This window comes from Homalodisca vitripennis, chromosome 6 (assembly GCF_021130785.1).
Source record: "Homalodisca vitripennis isolate AUS2020 chromosome 6, UT_GWSS_2.1, whole genome shotgun sequence".
NCBI classification, from domain to species: domain Eukaryota; kingdom Metazoa; phylum Arthropoda; class Insecta; order Hemiptera; family Cicadellidae; genus Homalodisca; species Homalodisca vitripennis.
Genome location: NC_060212.1, coordinates 44,352,172 through 44,367,806, shown reverse-complemented (window position 1 = coordinate 44,367,806; position 15,635 = coordinate 44,352,172).

Below are 15,635 nucleotides of genomic sequence, written 5' to 3'. Positions count from 1 at the left end.
GTAACATTGTAACAGACAAAAAGGACTGTACCAGTTTGTAGTAACATTGGAGTTGGAATTTTCAAAATCATGGATATGTAATTCAAGTCATTAAATGTTGTAATTTAGGATGAAGAATGAGCAACATCCCCCCACCCCAACAACTTCCAATAAATGAATATAACTAGGTGCTGTATTTTAAGGTATTCTGAACTTAAACTCAGAAGTGTTTACTTCTGGATGTTTAGATACATCCCAAAGAAACACACACTAGATACAGCAAATACCAAAGCGTCACTTAAATCTAGGCACCGATGTGGACGTCCAGGAGCTACACATTACTAACCGTAAATATTAGGATTTTTGGTATATCGACAGGTCTAGTCTACTGCTGGGGGGATGACTGATGGAATTGGTGTAGCTCCTTAAATATAAAATTGCTTTCATCTTGACATAAGGGCGTGCTACTCCATGTCTGCTTAGTCTCAAGAGTCTGATACAGAGCTGCTTTTCTTTTCTTCCGAGGAAGACATTACTGAGATAAATGTCCAAAACCCCTTCCGAACGGTTTTTTTGACAGAAGGCGCCTCCTACCAACCTTACCCATCCATAATATCTTGTCACTCCGAAAGAAGCGCAAAGGAAAAAAAAAAAAAACTTGAATACATGCAAATAAAAAAAATCTCACAATACATATTTAGTATTTTAGCGTTAAAAGTCAAATTTAAACTTTGCATACAAAAATCGATATAATGTGCATCATTCCCTTTATTTGCAATATATTATCCATTGTTAGTGCCATAATCAGCCAGTTACGCACCCTATGAGTGTAAGAGAGGGTTTATTTCGACAGTAAAGACAGACATGAAATGAGTTTTGCATTGTTTTAAAACATACATTGTTTATAAAACGAGTTTATTAAGATACATATTACGATTTCCTATGTAATATCATAATTTCGTCTTTAGTTTCCTAATATTATAAAACTGAACCCTGTAATGTACCTCTTACGTTTCATTTAAACTTTCGTTCAATTATTAAGATTTTATTCAAATGTTCAAATAAAAAAGTTCCGGTATTGTTACTACGGAAGATTACTTTGAAATAAAATTATCACCTACACTGACATTCCTTTCTATTATTGTTCTTTTAACTCTAAGATTAGGGAATAATACAGGTTAAAACCTTATACAATTAATTGTAATTCGATTTGGAAAACATTTATTTTTATTAAGGTATTTTATTTTATATTTCTTTTTACCACCATAAGTACTCATAAGACCAATGTAAAAATACTCGCTACAGCTCAGCTAAATATCATGGAGTAAAATGCACCATAATTGGTGTTGCCTATATAAAAATTAAGCTGCGTTCAAAATTTAAGTTTTAGAAACATCGTGTGCAAGCGATATAGCCAGAAATTCCAATTTCTCTAGACCCTCGAGTGTAGGCTTCACTAATACAGGTGATGAGTCACTGAAGTGACACTATTCTCAATCTGCAGGCCTAGAAATCTTTCTTTAGAAGTGATGTTTAATAATGGCCAAGTAAATCCTTGGCCTTCTCTCCCGAATTATGATTAAATTAAAGATTAATAGCTAATAACCTTTTGGTTATTGAACAGAGCTCACATTTTATAAAATCTGTGTTTGCTCTGGAGGCATGGGACCGATAGAAATGAACATTTTTTCTACCATAGCCGTCACAGTTTGTCTTATAGCTCATATAATTTAAGGTTGGAAAAGTCAATAAAATGTGAATTCGATTTACTATAAAAATTTTATTTTGGGAATATTAACTGTTACATTACTGAATTGTTACGTTCTTATGAGATATTTAAATATTTATAAAAAACTTACTTAAAATTTAAAAATTCTGCACATCATTTCAAGCATAAAGGGAGAGGAGAGAGACAGAAAATTCTCTTAGAAGCTCTGAAAATGAGTTTTGATGAGCCAAATAGTGCCGATGATGATTCTTCTCAACTTCGTAGGAAAAGAAACAATGCAATTGATAAAATAAAAGTTTTGAGAAATTCCCTAATATTACATGCAAAACAATAAAAATTAAGAGAAAGGTTCTTTAGGTAAACGAGGATTGATATTTATATGAAAATAAAGTGGTGGTCAGCAAACGCCAAAAGTGTATTGAATCCTACCAAAATTTCCCAATGATTTATCTATTATCTCTTATCTCATTTTTAGATTCACTCTTTATCTCTTTCTTTCTATTAATCTTTATATTTAGGAATTATGATTAATAGCTAATGTCTTTTTTGTATTAAAGAGGGCTCACATTTTATAAAATCTGTGTTTGCTCTGAAGGCATGGGACCGATAGAAATGAAACATTTTTACCGTTGAGTAAGTCTTTACCTCTAACGCCAAGAAAATAAGAAATAATAAATTTGTATTTCCATAATTAAAACATTTTCTAAAACTATATGAAAAAACACAAGGGCATACAAGTTAAAATTAAAAAATTATGAAGATTATAGGTCATTTTATTGCAACCTGCTAACCATGTTGAGGCGGTTTCCTAGCAATTAAAGTACCTAGCATCAATGTGGTCTTTAATTGCCGAAGATCAGGCTAGGTTTGCGTCTAGTGTTGTATACCTCATCCACTAGATTACACTGTGCATTTCGGAAAGAGTTTGTCTTATATATAAATAAAGTTGGAAATGTCTTTAAAATGTGAATTCGATTTACTATAACCATTTTATTTTTTGGAAATCTTAACTGTTACATTATTAAATTGTTACTTTATTAAGATATATATATATAAACGTACTTAAATTTAAAAATTCTGCACAACTTTTCAAGCAGAATGGGCGAGACAGAACATTCATTTTGAAGCTCTGGATATAGGTACTGATGAACCAAGAACTAAAGATGATGATTCTTCTCCACTTCGTAAGAAAAGAAACAATAAAATTGATAAAATAAAATGGGGAAACCACAACAGATTTCTTATCAGTTTTGAAGGAGTCGCCACATATTACATGCAAAACATTAACAATACAGAGAAAAGTTCTTAGGTAAACGAGATATTTAAAAACTGTTCGCTTGAATCAGACGGAAGACTTTTACAAGTGGTGGTCAGCAAACGCCAAATTGTATACAAATCCTACCAAAATTTTCGAAGATTTATCTATTATCTCCTGGCATTAGTATATAGTGAGAGGATATTTTCGTAAGTCGGTATCATTTATGAAGAAAAGCGCAATCATTTGCTATCAACTATTGCTGAAAATCTTGATTTTGTTCATCAAAACTTGCCTTTAATAAACTTTAAGTACTAAAGTATTATTTTATGTATGAAATTTAACCATTTCTGATTGAATTAATAAACCTTTTTCAATAATATGTGTATTATTTTACTTTAAATTTTATTCGGTACTTGTTCGAATACTGCATACAATTCGGCCGAATACCGAATATTAAAAAAAGTAATGGAATAGGCCGAATATAGAATAGTAGCCGAATAGGCCGAATACCGAATAGTACTCGCATCTTTACTCAAAATTTACATTGATTCAACCCCCTTCCACCGTTGTCACGTTACGCATACCATGTTACTGATTTATAGCAGCAAATGACATTTAGCTAAACTGCTATAAAGTAAAAAATCTGCAAATAATTTAGAATTATATTTGTTACAAGTAATTCTTATTCGAAATACTTAAAATATATTAAATATATTAAAAACCCTAATAACAAATTAAATATAGGATTTCGGACATTTGCCATCGTTATAGATTAGAAAATGTATAATACAACGTCTCTAGGAATGAAATCTATCCCCTTATTCCAGTAATAGCACAATAAGTACATGGGAGTTAGAGCGTGCTGCAGAAAAAGAATAAAAAAGAGAAAAATATATGAGTGATACATACCCGAAAACCGCTTAAATTCCAGAGTGGAGAAATGCACCCAGGCGTTGTCACTGCAAGATACAAGTCACGAGCACAAACACACGTTACACCAGCGAAAGTCGAAAGTGGAATACCGATCTATGTACTAATTGCTTAACCACCTGAAGAAAAGGATAGATTTCATTCCTCGAACGTTGTAAAATACATTTTGTAACACATAAATGGGCCAAAAGGTATTTATGTACCAATATTCAAGTCTCTAGGACCGATCTATAAAGAGTTATCGCACACTTGGACAGACAGTACACGATTTTAAGAAGGAATTACTAAGATTGCCAAGAAGCGAAAACGGACTTACCTATAAAAGAAAACAAGTAAAATAATTAATTAATATTTTAAACGTGATCTATGAATATAATGCAATATACAATCTATCCTTTTCGTAATGTGGCTAATTATCTACTCATATGACGAGAATATATTTAAATCTTCGAAACTAGAAATGATCTTAACCGTAGAAATGATCCCCTAAACACTTTGTGTGTGGTGTAACACTTTTATTAATTATTTAGGTATTCAGTATTACAATAAGTTTTATATTTATTACTTTGTTTCACATAAAGTCGTGTTCATCCAGGGTCACATCAGAAGCTTAGTTTCTTGAAGCTTGTTCATGTTCATTAATGCAATTTTTATGTTATTTTTTATATGCTTAGTCTCATATATTAGAGTTAAAGATAAAGAGGAGCGTGGATAGCAGTCCTTGAAATGTAGTAACTTAAGTCTGGAACCATACAATAAGGGACAATCTTGCCCAAAGATCTATTTGTTAGATATGTGTTTCAAAATTAAATTAAATTGGCCCAGCTAAAAACTATACTATAAATATGTTTCTTGATACTTCTTTAACAATGTTAAATATTATTATGGTGACCAACACTATTTAGATAGATACAGAGAGGAAGATATATCATAAATATTATACATTGAGATTGCAATATAATTTATTTTAACGTTTTTATTTATTTAGCTTCATACAAAACATCATTGAATATAAAATTGGCATGTTTAATCGTTACATACAAGATAGCTATGTTAATATTTTCATCAAATTTTAATGGATTAAAAAAACCGAAACCACTTTGTCGAAGGTCGGCTTACGTGCCATTACCTATGTAATATACTAGTAAAGTTACTAGTAGTAATGATTTCAGACTACTTGGGTATTATGCATATTAAGAATTAATAAATATTTTGGACAAAGAATAATAAATAATTAAATTAAAACCTAACCTTAATTGCTTTTTGAAGACCTCATGAAAATACGTAGAATTGCCTATTCGTCTCGGGATGTTTCTTAAAAATTTCCGAAAAAAACATTCATTTAATGCAGCGCAGTAAATCAATTGATAATAATATAGACAATCAGATTCATAACGAATAATTTTAAGTTTAAATTATTTATTATTTTAAAAGCTGAACATGTTTAGTCATATTTTTAGATTTATTGTGTTTTATCTTGCATGAGTGGTTTCATCCGTGAGATACGATACTAATAATTCAGGTATTAACACATAATCTATATTGTTTTAGGGTCATTGTAATTCACTACCAGTGCAGTTTACGTTACCTAGGAAATTAGCTCTCAATATCAAAACATACTCGTATTGTGGTGGATTTTAGTTAAATATTTAATTAAAATAGTTTTAATTGAAATAGTACAGTTTTTATAAATTGAGTTTGAAATATTCTGTGATAACAAAAGATTACTGTAAGACATGACAGATGCATTTCTTGGGTTAGGCGGGAGTCTGACAGTTCTGTTGGTAGCCCTGGTCCTACTGCTGGTGGGAGTGTTCATGTTCAGAGAGTGGCGGAGGCGCGAAAGCAGCGTCCTCCGGACACCACTACGAGCTCCGATGTGTCGCCCAGGGACTCCGTCTCCAGCTTGGAGAACTACAAACGAGATCGGGGGAAGCGGAAGGCGGTGAAATTCGACGCAGCCACCGCTCGTCATCTCTCAGGAATTTTCGAGAACGTCGCGAAAACCAAAAGATTTGAATAACATAGTCACCACTTCAGCAACGACTTTACTGTTCAAAATAAAATGTCTTTCTTAAACAGGTGTTCAGATTTCAGCTCTCCTTAGAATCGATTGCAAAGTAAATTAGATATGATCTTTAATATTTCATGTAGAAAGAGCCTTGAGCTTAGCTTAAATAATACCGCAAAAATGTATTTCAAGGATTTTGTGTCTTGTTTACCTTCCTTTTTATGAAATTCAAATAGTTCCTAAAGCGGGTTGTTAGTATGGATACTGTCCTTGTATTAGGAAAATATTTTGGATGATAATTTGGAATTTAAATTTTAAATCGGTGCATAATTCGCATAACCATTAAAACTAACAGAGTATAGTAGTTATTTTTCCTGGATAATGAATGGCATTTTTTCCGGCAATTGGTGGGGAGTGACATTGTTCCATTCATGTATTTTATAATATAATTCCTTATAATAAATATTCTTAATACATAATATGACACTTTGGTGCATGCATTGTATAGCTTATTTAATATTCATAAATAGGATTTTGAATTTGAATAGAGGTTAGCTCATCAGAACATCGTACTTTGAACTTAGACAATACTTCTTTTACCAAAATAGTTTAAAATCCAAAGGGATGATTTTGTATCGTACTCATTTAATTTAGTTAGTTCCATCTAAGGTTGCTAAAACACGTAGATTGTCCAGTATAGCTATAAGAGGTCTACGATTAACCATAGGAAAAACTTCATGTATAAAAAACATTTTCACTGCAGACTGACCACGGATAACCGGATATCAATACCAGGTGGATTTAATTCTGGCTGCTTACAGTTAAACCTACATTGGCTACAGCAAAAAGCGATATGTGACTTAAATCTGGACAACATTATGGATGTAATGTAGCTACGGTAGTAAGGATCGATTCAATTGAACTTTAAGTTTAGCTCCATTTCACCTTCCTTTTATTGCACCGTCCGTGGTATCTTAACTGTCTCAGACTTGACCTGAAATATGAAGTCATGTTCTTCTGAAGATATCAAGAGAGTAGACGACGAGGAAGCTAAAAACTAATCATTCACATCGTTTCGACATCAGAGAAACCTATAAATAGGTGAAATGGTAGTGTAATTTTCACATCAAGTACACTGAGTGCAATACGATGTGGTAGACAAAATCTATAAGCATAATAAAGCAACCGAGTTTTCTACTCATAACTTAGCTATGGTAGGAAGGGTTACTTTAAGTAAATTTTGAGTTTAGCACCAGTTCACCTTCCTTCGATTGCAGCAACTGGCATTTGACACTGACTCAGACTTGACTCCGGGAATCTGGAGTCATTAGAGACGTAGTAGGGTAGATTATGAGTCTCTTTAATAGGTCTAGTGGAGTAGATAATTGTTTGAGTCGGAGGTGCTCCCTAATGATTAAGGGTTGTTAGACTAGAAATAAGGTTGAGCTAACCCCTATCTACTTTGACTACATAGGCTGGTATAGAGCTGGCATCCCCTTCTTATAAAGAGGCATTAGAGAGAGTTTAATGCTCAAAATCCTTCCTCGGGGATCTCGACAGAAAACAGTTTCTACCCCCCACCCTGCCCATCAAGAATAACAAATCCTACCGGAATCAGCCCAAATGTCTTTTTAGAACAAAGTTAAATTTATCAGCTTCTTCTCTTTTACATCAAAAATCCGGATGTCGTCGATCACTATTAAGAGAGCCGCACAATACGCATTACATTGTGCCTGAATGTCACGCCTCATAGTGATTGTGTACTGCATCTTATAGTGCTTCCATTATACAACTAGGTTGGTGATGATAACCTCTAGGGATTACAGTAAAAATTCGGAATGATCAGTAATAGGGATAAATCCTTCATAGAGATAATACTTTAACAATGTTCAGCATCTGTAATAATTATTGTTGTATATAGCTGTATAAGAAGTTACTTGCAGTGAAATGTCAAAGACAAAGGTATGAAATGAAAAATGTCTTTATTAAAGAGGCAGAATTAGGGCTGTCAAGCCCTCTCTACCACTCAACCTCATATCATATACAATAAATTCTGTGCCAGCTGCGTAAAGAGTGTTAAGTCCAAAATTGGTCAAAATGAGTTATTGCTACACCCGCATGCAGAACAATGATATCTACGTTTGTGTATAGGGTGATAAGTCCAATTTCACATAATAAACAGGTTATTCACTTGTGCGCCAATGGTGTAAGTAAAAAGTGAACAATATTGATTGTGTAAAGTGTGTTTTAGTCCATGGTCACATTTTACTCAAACTATACTGCTTAAGGTCTATTTGTGTTTAGTGTGTTAAGTCCAAGCAATTTGTGACTTAACGCACTATTCACTAATTTATTTATTAAGTTAACACACTTTACACTGTTTAAAGCCTGATTTGAGTACTTTAGTTTTCAGTAGTTGTATTGACCATACTCTGGAAAACAAGCACATAATAATCATCATAACCAGATAGTTTGTTGGTTAATGTGAAGTGTAGTGTACAAGTTAGTTTACCATCATGTCATCAAGATCTAAGCGGATTTTGGAAATGTGTGATGCAGGTAAAAGCACAGATTTTTCTTCGGAAGATGAAAAAGGGGCGTATTTAAAAGAAAAAAATTGTCATCTTGAAGATGCAGAGTTTGCATATGAATCTAAAAAGTTAGATAAAGAAAAAATCAAAAGTTGACCATACCACTAAAACAGTGACATATGATTTGCAGCAATGCCTGCCAACTCCTCTAGTTCACAATTCTGTGGCTTTCTATAAACGCCAACTTTGGACTTTCAACCTAACAGTCTACGACTGCACTGAAGGCTTAACTTACTGCTACCTTTGGCATGAAGGTATAGCTGGTAGAGGTGCCAATGAAGTGGGTTCATTTATCTATTCATTCATTTCGGAAGCTACAAAACCTGATGCGACATGTTTGACAATGTACACAGATACATGTGGGAGCCAGAACAAAAACACACACATAGCTGCTATGTGTATGGTGACCCTACAGAATTCGCCAGGACTAAATGAAATCAACCATAAATGTTTGATACCTGGGCATACGCACAAGGAGTGTGATACATCTCACGCTCTAATTGAAAAACGTAAAAAAACCTTTCACAGAAAACATTAACCACCCCCACGATTGGAGCCAGCTTATACGAAGTACCGGATCAAAGCATCCTTTTATTGTAATGAAGAACTTGAAGACTTTTTTGACTTTGCTAAGCTTTTCAAAAGTGATCTCCAGCAGCGCAAGCAAGATGTTGTAGGAAACAGTTTCAATTGGAGGAATGAGCAGTGGTTGAAGTACCTAAAAAGTGAACCTGGAATCATTTTCTACAAAACTTCCTTGGACCCCAATCAATCATTTCAATGTATAAGTTTTAAAAGGAGATGTAATGAAACCACTTTTTGCAATGACCCCTAGTCTACGTTACAAGGGCCAAACCCCTATCCCTGAAAACAAAAAGAAAGACCTCCTTGACCTATTACCTTTTATTTCACCTGTGTTTCACCAATTTTATAAAGACCTGAAGACTTCACAGGAAGCAAAGGATACCTATCCAGATGACATTCCAAATGAAGATACTGAAGAGGCAGTACCATTAGTTGTAAAAAGGAGGAACGCACAAAATCCAAAAAAGAAGAAAACATGTAATAAAACGAAAAGAAATAAATATGAAAACAATCCGCCAAAGGAAAGGGTTAATAGACATTTTCAAAAAATAATTAATTGTTTGAATATTAATAATTCACTGCTCTGTAAGATTTAGAAAATTGTTAACTTTTTTACAGCTATTCCGAAACACAAAAAATTAAATTTTGTCAATTTACCAATATGTTTGCCAGAGTAAAACTTTTGTGTTTGTATAAATATTTAATCTAGCCTTTGACTTAATTAAACAATATAGGTACTACTTAAAGTTTGTTTTTTTAACCCTACAAACAATTTTAAATATTTAAAGACAGTGTAATAAAAAGTTTACTGTTTCAAATCGCAGCTTTCTTCTAGTATAAAATAAGTTAAGTCCATGCAATTAGTGTAAACCGTGTTAAGTCCAAGTCAAAAAAAGTTTTACATTTTTTTCTAATAAAAGAAAATATTGTTACGTTATTTTGAAGTATAGTACCTTTTAAGGTAATACACAAACTAATATTTTAATGAAAATAGGAGGTCTGTAGGAGTAAAATGTCCACATACTATTAACAAGTGTAGGTTTTCAGATTTACTGAAAACTTCAAACGTGAATATCTCAAAACTATGTTTTTTGACTTAACACTCTTTACGCAGGTGGCACAGAATTATCAATACTTGAATACAGACCCATTTAACCTTTTAACATACGTACTTATCTTGTCAATATAATATAAGCAAAAATTGCTTAATTAACATAAAATAACTTGTCATCTTAATAATAATTCAAGTATTGTTATGTTTTGGCTAAGAAAAATGTAATTGAAACAATAAAGTTATTTTATAATTCATTTTATAATTAATAAACCTAAGGTATATTATTCCACTATATGTGACATTGATTAAAAAACAAAAATAAAACAATTTTTATTAGTAGGTATTTTTCTTCTCCGTTCCCAAGATATAAAACAAGGCTATGAAGTACGAGTATTATAGTAATCTTGTGGGCGGTATGACGCAAATCTCTGCAAGGGTCAAAAACGTAATCCGCTAACAGCCTTGCGTCCTTTTCACTTAAGGTTTATTGCAAGTCACTTAAAGTTTATTGCACTCATTATTAGTTTGATACCCCTCATAAAAACTCTTAAATATATCTTGAAGATACAAAAATATAAGCTTAACATGCATATAAAATTACTTAATAATAACGTTCGTTGTACTTCTAAAAGAGGATACGTAATTTTTAATTTTATGAAAAGTCAAATAGATGAGCTTGACTGTGCTGTAATATCTCTTTGAACATTTTTTCAGTTTCCGATTTTAAAAATTCAACACGTTTATTTATTTCTCTTAAAAGCGACTCCTGTTGTTAAAAGTTACATTACCACAAATCTCTGCATCGGTACAAGATGTTTTTAATGGTTTAAGTTTTTAGTTTACATTTTAGTTTCAAATTATCCGATAATTATTTCAGCTTTAAAGGCGTTCAATATATTGAACAATGTAAATTCTTTTAACTTCTCAAAAGTCCGTTGAGATTTCTACCCCATATGATCCCTTTTTAATGAAATCTCTTGAAACCTCTTCTCCTGATCAATTATCAATTATCTATGAAATTATGTGCACGGCTAACAAGTTAAATATAAAATAGATATAGTTTAAATATGCTACTTACATTGTTCACATCACATACTAATGCAATCTAGTTATGTGTATAATAATATGTCATACAAAATAGTGAGATGTTTAAACCAGTAACGACTTTGTCGCTTAATTACACCAAATTTGTGGATCAAGGTAATGGCCATGTTTGAATTTTTACAAGATTAACTGACTTTAAATATGCAGGTGTGGACGTTACACAAACAGATAGACACACAGGGCGTGACGTATAATTGCTAACTAAAATACGTGTACAAAATTGTAAATAAAAATATATGCTCTAAATCATTTGTTTTTAACTTTAAGTGGGTTTTCAATAATTTTCAAATTTAATAACGATTATCGTAATATGAGCTCATAATCTCAGAGGAGTCAATTTTATATGCGTTCACTGTAGGTACTCAGTCTACAGTATACGGTATAGTATATAGTGTACAGTAACTTCAGTAGTAGCAAAACTAAACCCATTACACAGTTTAAAATTTTATATTCACTATACACACTGTAATAACTATCTACATATTATAAACCATTTGTAAAAGATTGGATAATACCGGTCGGCGATAATACATATCACACAGGCAGGTTGCTTAATATTTGAGGTTAAATCAGTAGCAGTTACATTTCTAATTGCAGGTTATATTATAGTCTAAGAGCTAGTGGTCGGCTACCTGTATGTATTTGACGAGACCTGGGTTTTTGTACAGTGAGGCCCCTGTACCCCTGTACATGAGATGGGGAGTCACTAAGCTCCAGGTGGCCGACTTGGCGGGCGCTCAGGTAAGACAGGTATCAATTTTTTGGGCAATTTCGTAAGTATTTGATGACGTCTGCCGTTTTGTAATTTGAAAATATATTATTATTATTATCGGAAAATAACAATGGCAGACCATTATCGCGCGGATTTCATTGCGGCAGACAATTTTGAAGCGACTAACTTTACATTAAAAACTGCTCAGTACAAAAGAGTTATTTACGGATATTGAGTTCTGGGATTCGATCATTCGTCTAAAATATTTCTGATAACAACGACAGAAATCTTGTAACATATTCAAATCAAAAAAAACGATATTTTATTAAGATATTAAATATTTATATTTAAAATTAGGTATAAAAAGTGTTTAAAAAACGGACCTGGAGATGGGAATATGACCCTTATTTAAGTATAAATGTATGCATCAACGATATATTATTGTTTTTACTAATAAAAATTGTGTGTAAAACAGTGGGTGAAAGCGAGTATTTAAATTATTCTGAATTAATATTTGTGCAAGAAAAAGAATATTTGGAGAACATAATAAGAATACAAACATTGTGTGTTACTATAATACTCATAATAAGACAAAGGAAATATACAATATAAGGAAATTCAGATCGCAGTAATGACAGAGAAGTTATTGCGTGCACACAAGGCATATATAACTACATGAAGTCACAGTGTGCTGATAATTATATGCCTCCAGTTTCCGTTTACATGTGCTACCTGCGTGTGTACACTTCTTATTACCTATTAAAGTTTTTCTTATGAAAATACATATTGAAGATGTTTCAGAGTACTAGCATCGATCGACTTGAAAGGCATATCTTGTTTTTTATTTTAAAGTTTTATATGAATAAAAAGTTCATTTTATGAATGCGTTTCATGACTAGCAAATAAAACTTTCACAGGTATACAATAAATCTGTACACACCCACATTTATATAAATTGAATAATAATATATAAATATATATATATATATATAATATATATATATTGTACTTAAAACAATAAAAATGTTTACTGTTACTCGTATAATTTTAGGACTTTTCTTTAGTAAGGGGGTGCATTCCCCCTCATCCTCTCGTAGTTACACTACTGGCCGAGAGATCTCTTAATCTAAAACTGCCACTAATACATATCCGATTTTACGGGTGTGTTGAATTCATTAAATCATGTTTCTTTTAGTAAAAAAATTTTATACTCAGTTAAAAAAAAAATAAACAGTTTCCCTAGAAAATTTCCAGTAAAAGTTTTATCGCATATTCGCTAATTTCAATTTATTGCTTATTTTTTCGGCAAAATATAAATTATGTATTATATGTTGTTGAGACGACACAAAGCCTCTGTTATAGGACAACATCCAACCACAATGTATTTTATGTGTGAGATGGAACGACAGCGCAAACCTGTCGCACTCCGGGTAAACATCGTCCCACTAAGGAAATATCAAACATCTACAGTATTGTTTACCTCTCTCTCACAGTTATTTGTTTTGGCTTCTAAAAAATAATAGTTTTTGTTTACCAAGGCCTTTTACTGCTCAATTGCGCATCAATTTTATTTTATTTTTTTACAACTAAAAATCGTCTTCGCTATTAGCAATAAACAATAGTAAATAATACATTGTAATTTAAATATGTTTAAGTCCACTTCGTTCTTAAACGCAACTTAGCAATTACATGTATTTGGAAACAAAAGTGAGCTGAAATAAGACTCTATTTTTATATATGCATAATAATATAATATATTCGCTTTCGAAAACTAAATTTAAGGAGTCAATGAAAATATTTTCTAGGGAAACTGTTTATTTTTTTTTAACTGAGTATAAAATTTTTTTACTAAAAGAAAACATGATTTAATAATAAGATGGGAACTTGCAATGGCTTTTACTCCTTTTTATTTTATTTTCCCCTACATTTGTAACAAATAATCAGATTTCCATACCCAGAACAGTCTCTGCAAATCTGGTAGTAAATGCAATCCTACCGAACTCCATTTTCTACATTAGAAATAATTCAAAATCAGGGAAAGATTCACCAAGAACGCCGCGTTATGATGGAAACAAATCCTACTCCAAGAGCTTAGCAGTTAGGTAATTTTATTATTCTAGCCTTTATATAGGGTTGTCATACAAAAATGGTGCTGTTTCGAACGTGTTTTAAAGAAAACCCGAATTACTTACAGTTAATGTTATTTATTCATCTAATTTTTCTTCTCAAATGGGTTAAATAATTAATTAATAAATTTCAATATATGTGCCCTTTTTCACTCGACAAATTTCATAATTATACTCAACTTCTATCCAAACATTCATTAACATGTTTTGAGTATGGTTGTAATGTCTTAATTAATCCTGTATTAGGTGATATTTTTTGTAAATAAACAAAGCTATTGATGTACCCCCACAAGAAAATATCACCAGCTGTCAGTTCTGGACTCTTTGGACTCCATGCCGGCCTATACACCAATCATCAAATTTTTCGTTCCAAGCATCCGTCACCAATGAATTGAAGTGTAGGGTAGCACTATCTTGTTGGAAATGGAGTTGATGAAAGTTTTTGAGCTCATCAAGTTTAAGAGAGCAATAATTGGTTAACATTTCAAGATACACAGCTCCATTAATTGTTTTTTCAACAAAGAAATAAGGCCCTATTACGCGATGTTTCATTTCACCACACTAAACATTAACATTAGGCGAATGAAATTGTGTTCCAAAAAATTATATGTCGGTTTTTAGAGCCCCATATTCGTGAATTTTGTCTGTTAACGCATCCATTCACATGGAAAGTAGCTTTGTCTTAAAAATTACATCACCTAAAAATGATTAACTTATTCTGTCCAATATTTCAACAGCGAAATTGTTTACAAACGGTTTACTAATCAATTGAATTTTATAAGCGCAATATGCGGATTTAACAAACGTGTATATTGAGCTTTTATGTAAGTAATGTACGTTTATGTATGGTTTTAAGGGATGGAATTCCAAGGAATTCTAATTGCTGATTGTTTAATTAGTTGAACCATTTCCTCTAGTACACCTGGTCTGCCGGTTTATTACTGTTTCTTAACTGATCCACTTCCTTCGACTTGTTTAAACCAACGTGTTATATAATGTTGTGTGGTGGATCTCTTCAATCTTTACGTCGAAACGCACGTTGAACTGAAATTACGGATTTTAATTGAGCCAGCAATAAAGCACTCTTTGCTTTATATTTATCTGAGAACATAGTCATTCACTAAACTCACCGAAGCAACAATACAAGCACTGATTTTGAGGTTAGAACAGCTTCCCAACAAAATTTTGGTTTGGAGGCTTTCAGAGATAGAACAACTAGAAGCGTCCATCCTATCTTCCAATGAATTACTGAAACCGCAATATTCATTTATGATAACCCTATATATTTCTTAGACATAGCCAACTTCAGCAGAGCAGTAACTGACTCACTAACTCTACTAATTACTGAAATCACCTGGTGTATTAATTTTTGTTAATGCACACGGCTAAAAACAACCAGTAAACCCTTTACTTGTTACAGCAAAACCCTATAGGTCCCTTAAATCTGGACAACCGGGTGTATTTCCGATAGTGGCACATCACAAACCGCAAATTTCGAGATATTGGGATAGATAGGGAGGTCAATAGGTCTGGTTTACTGTGGAAGATGACTGTTA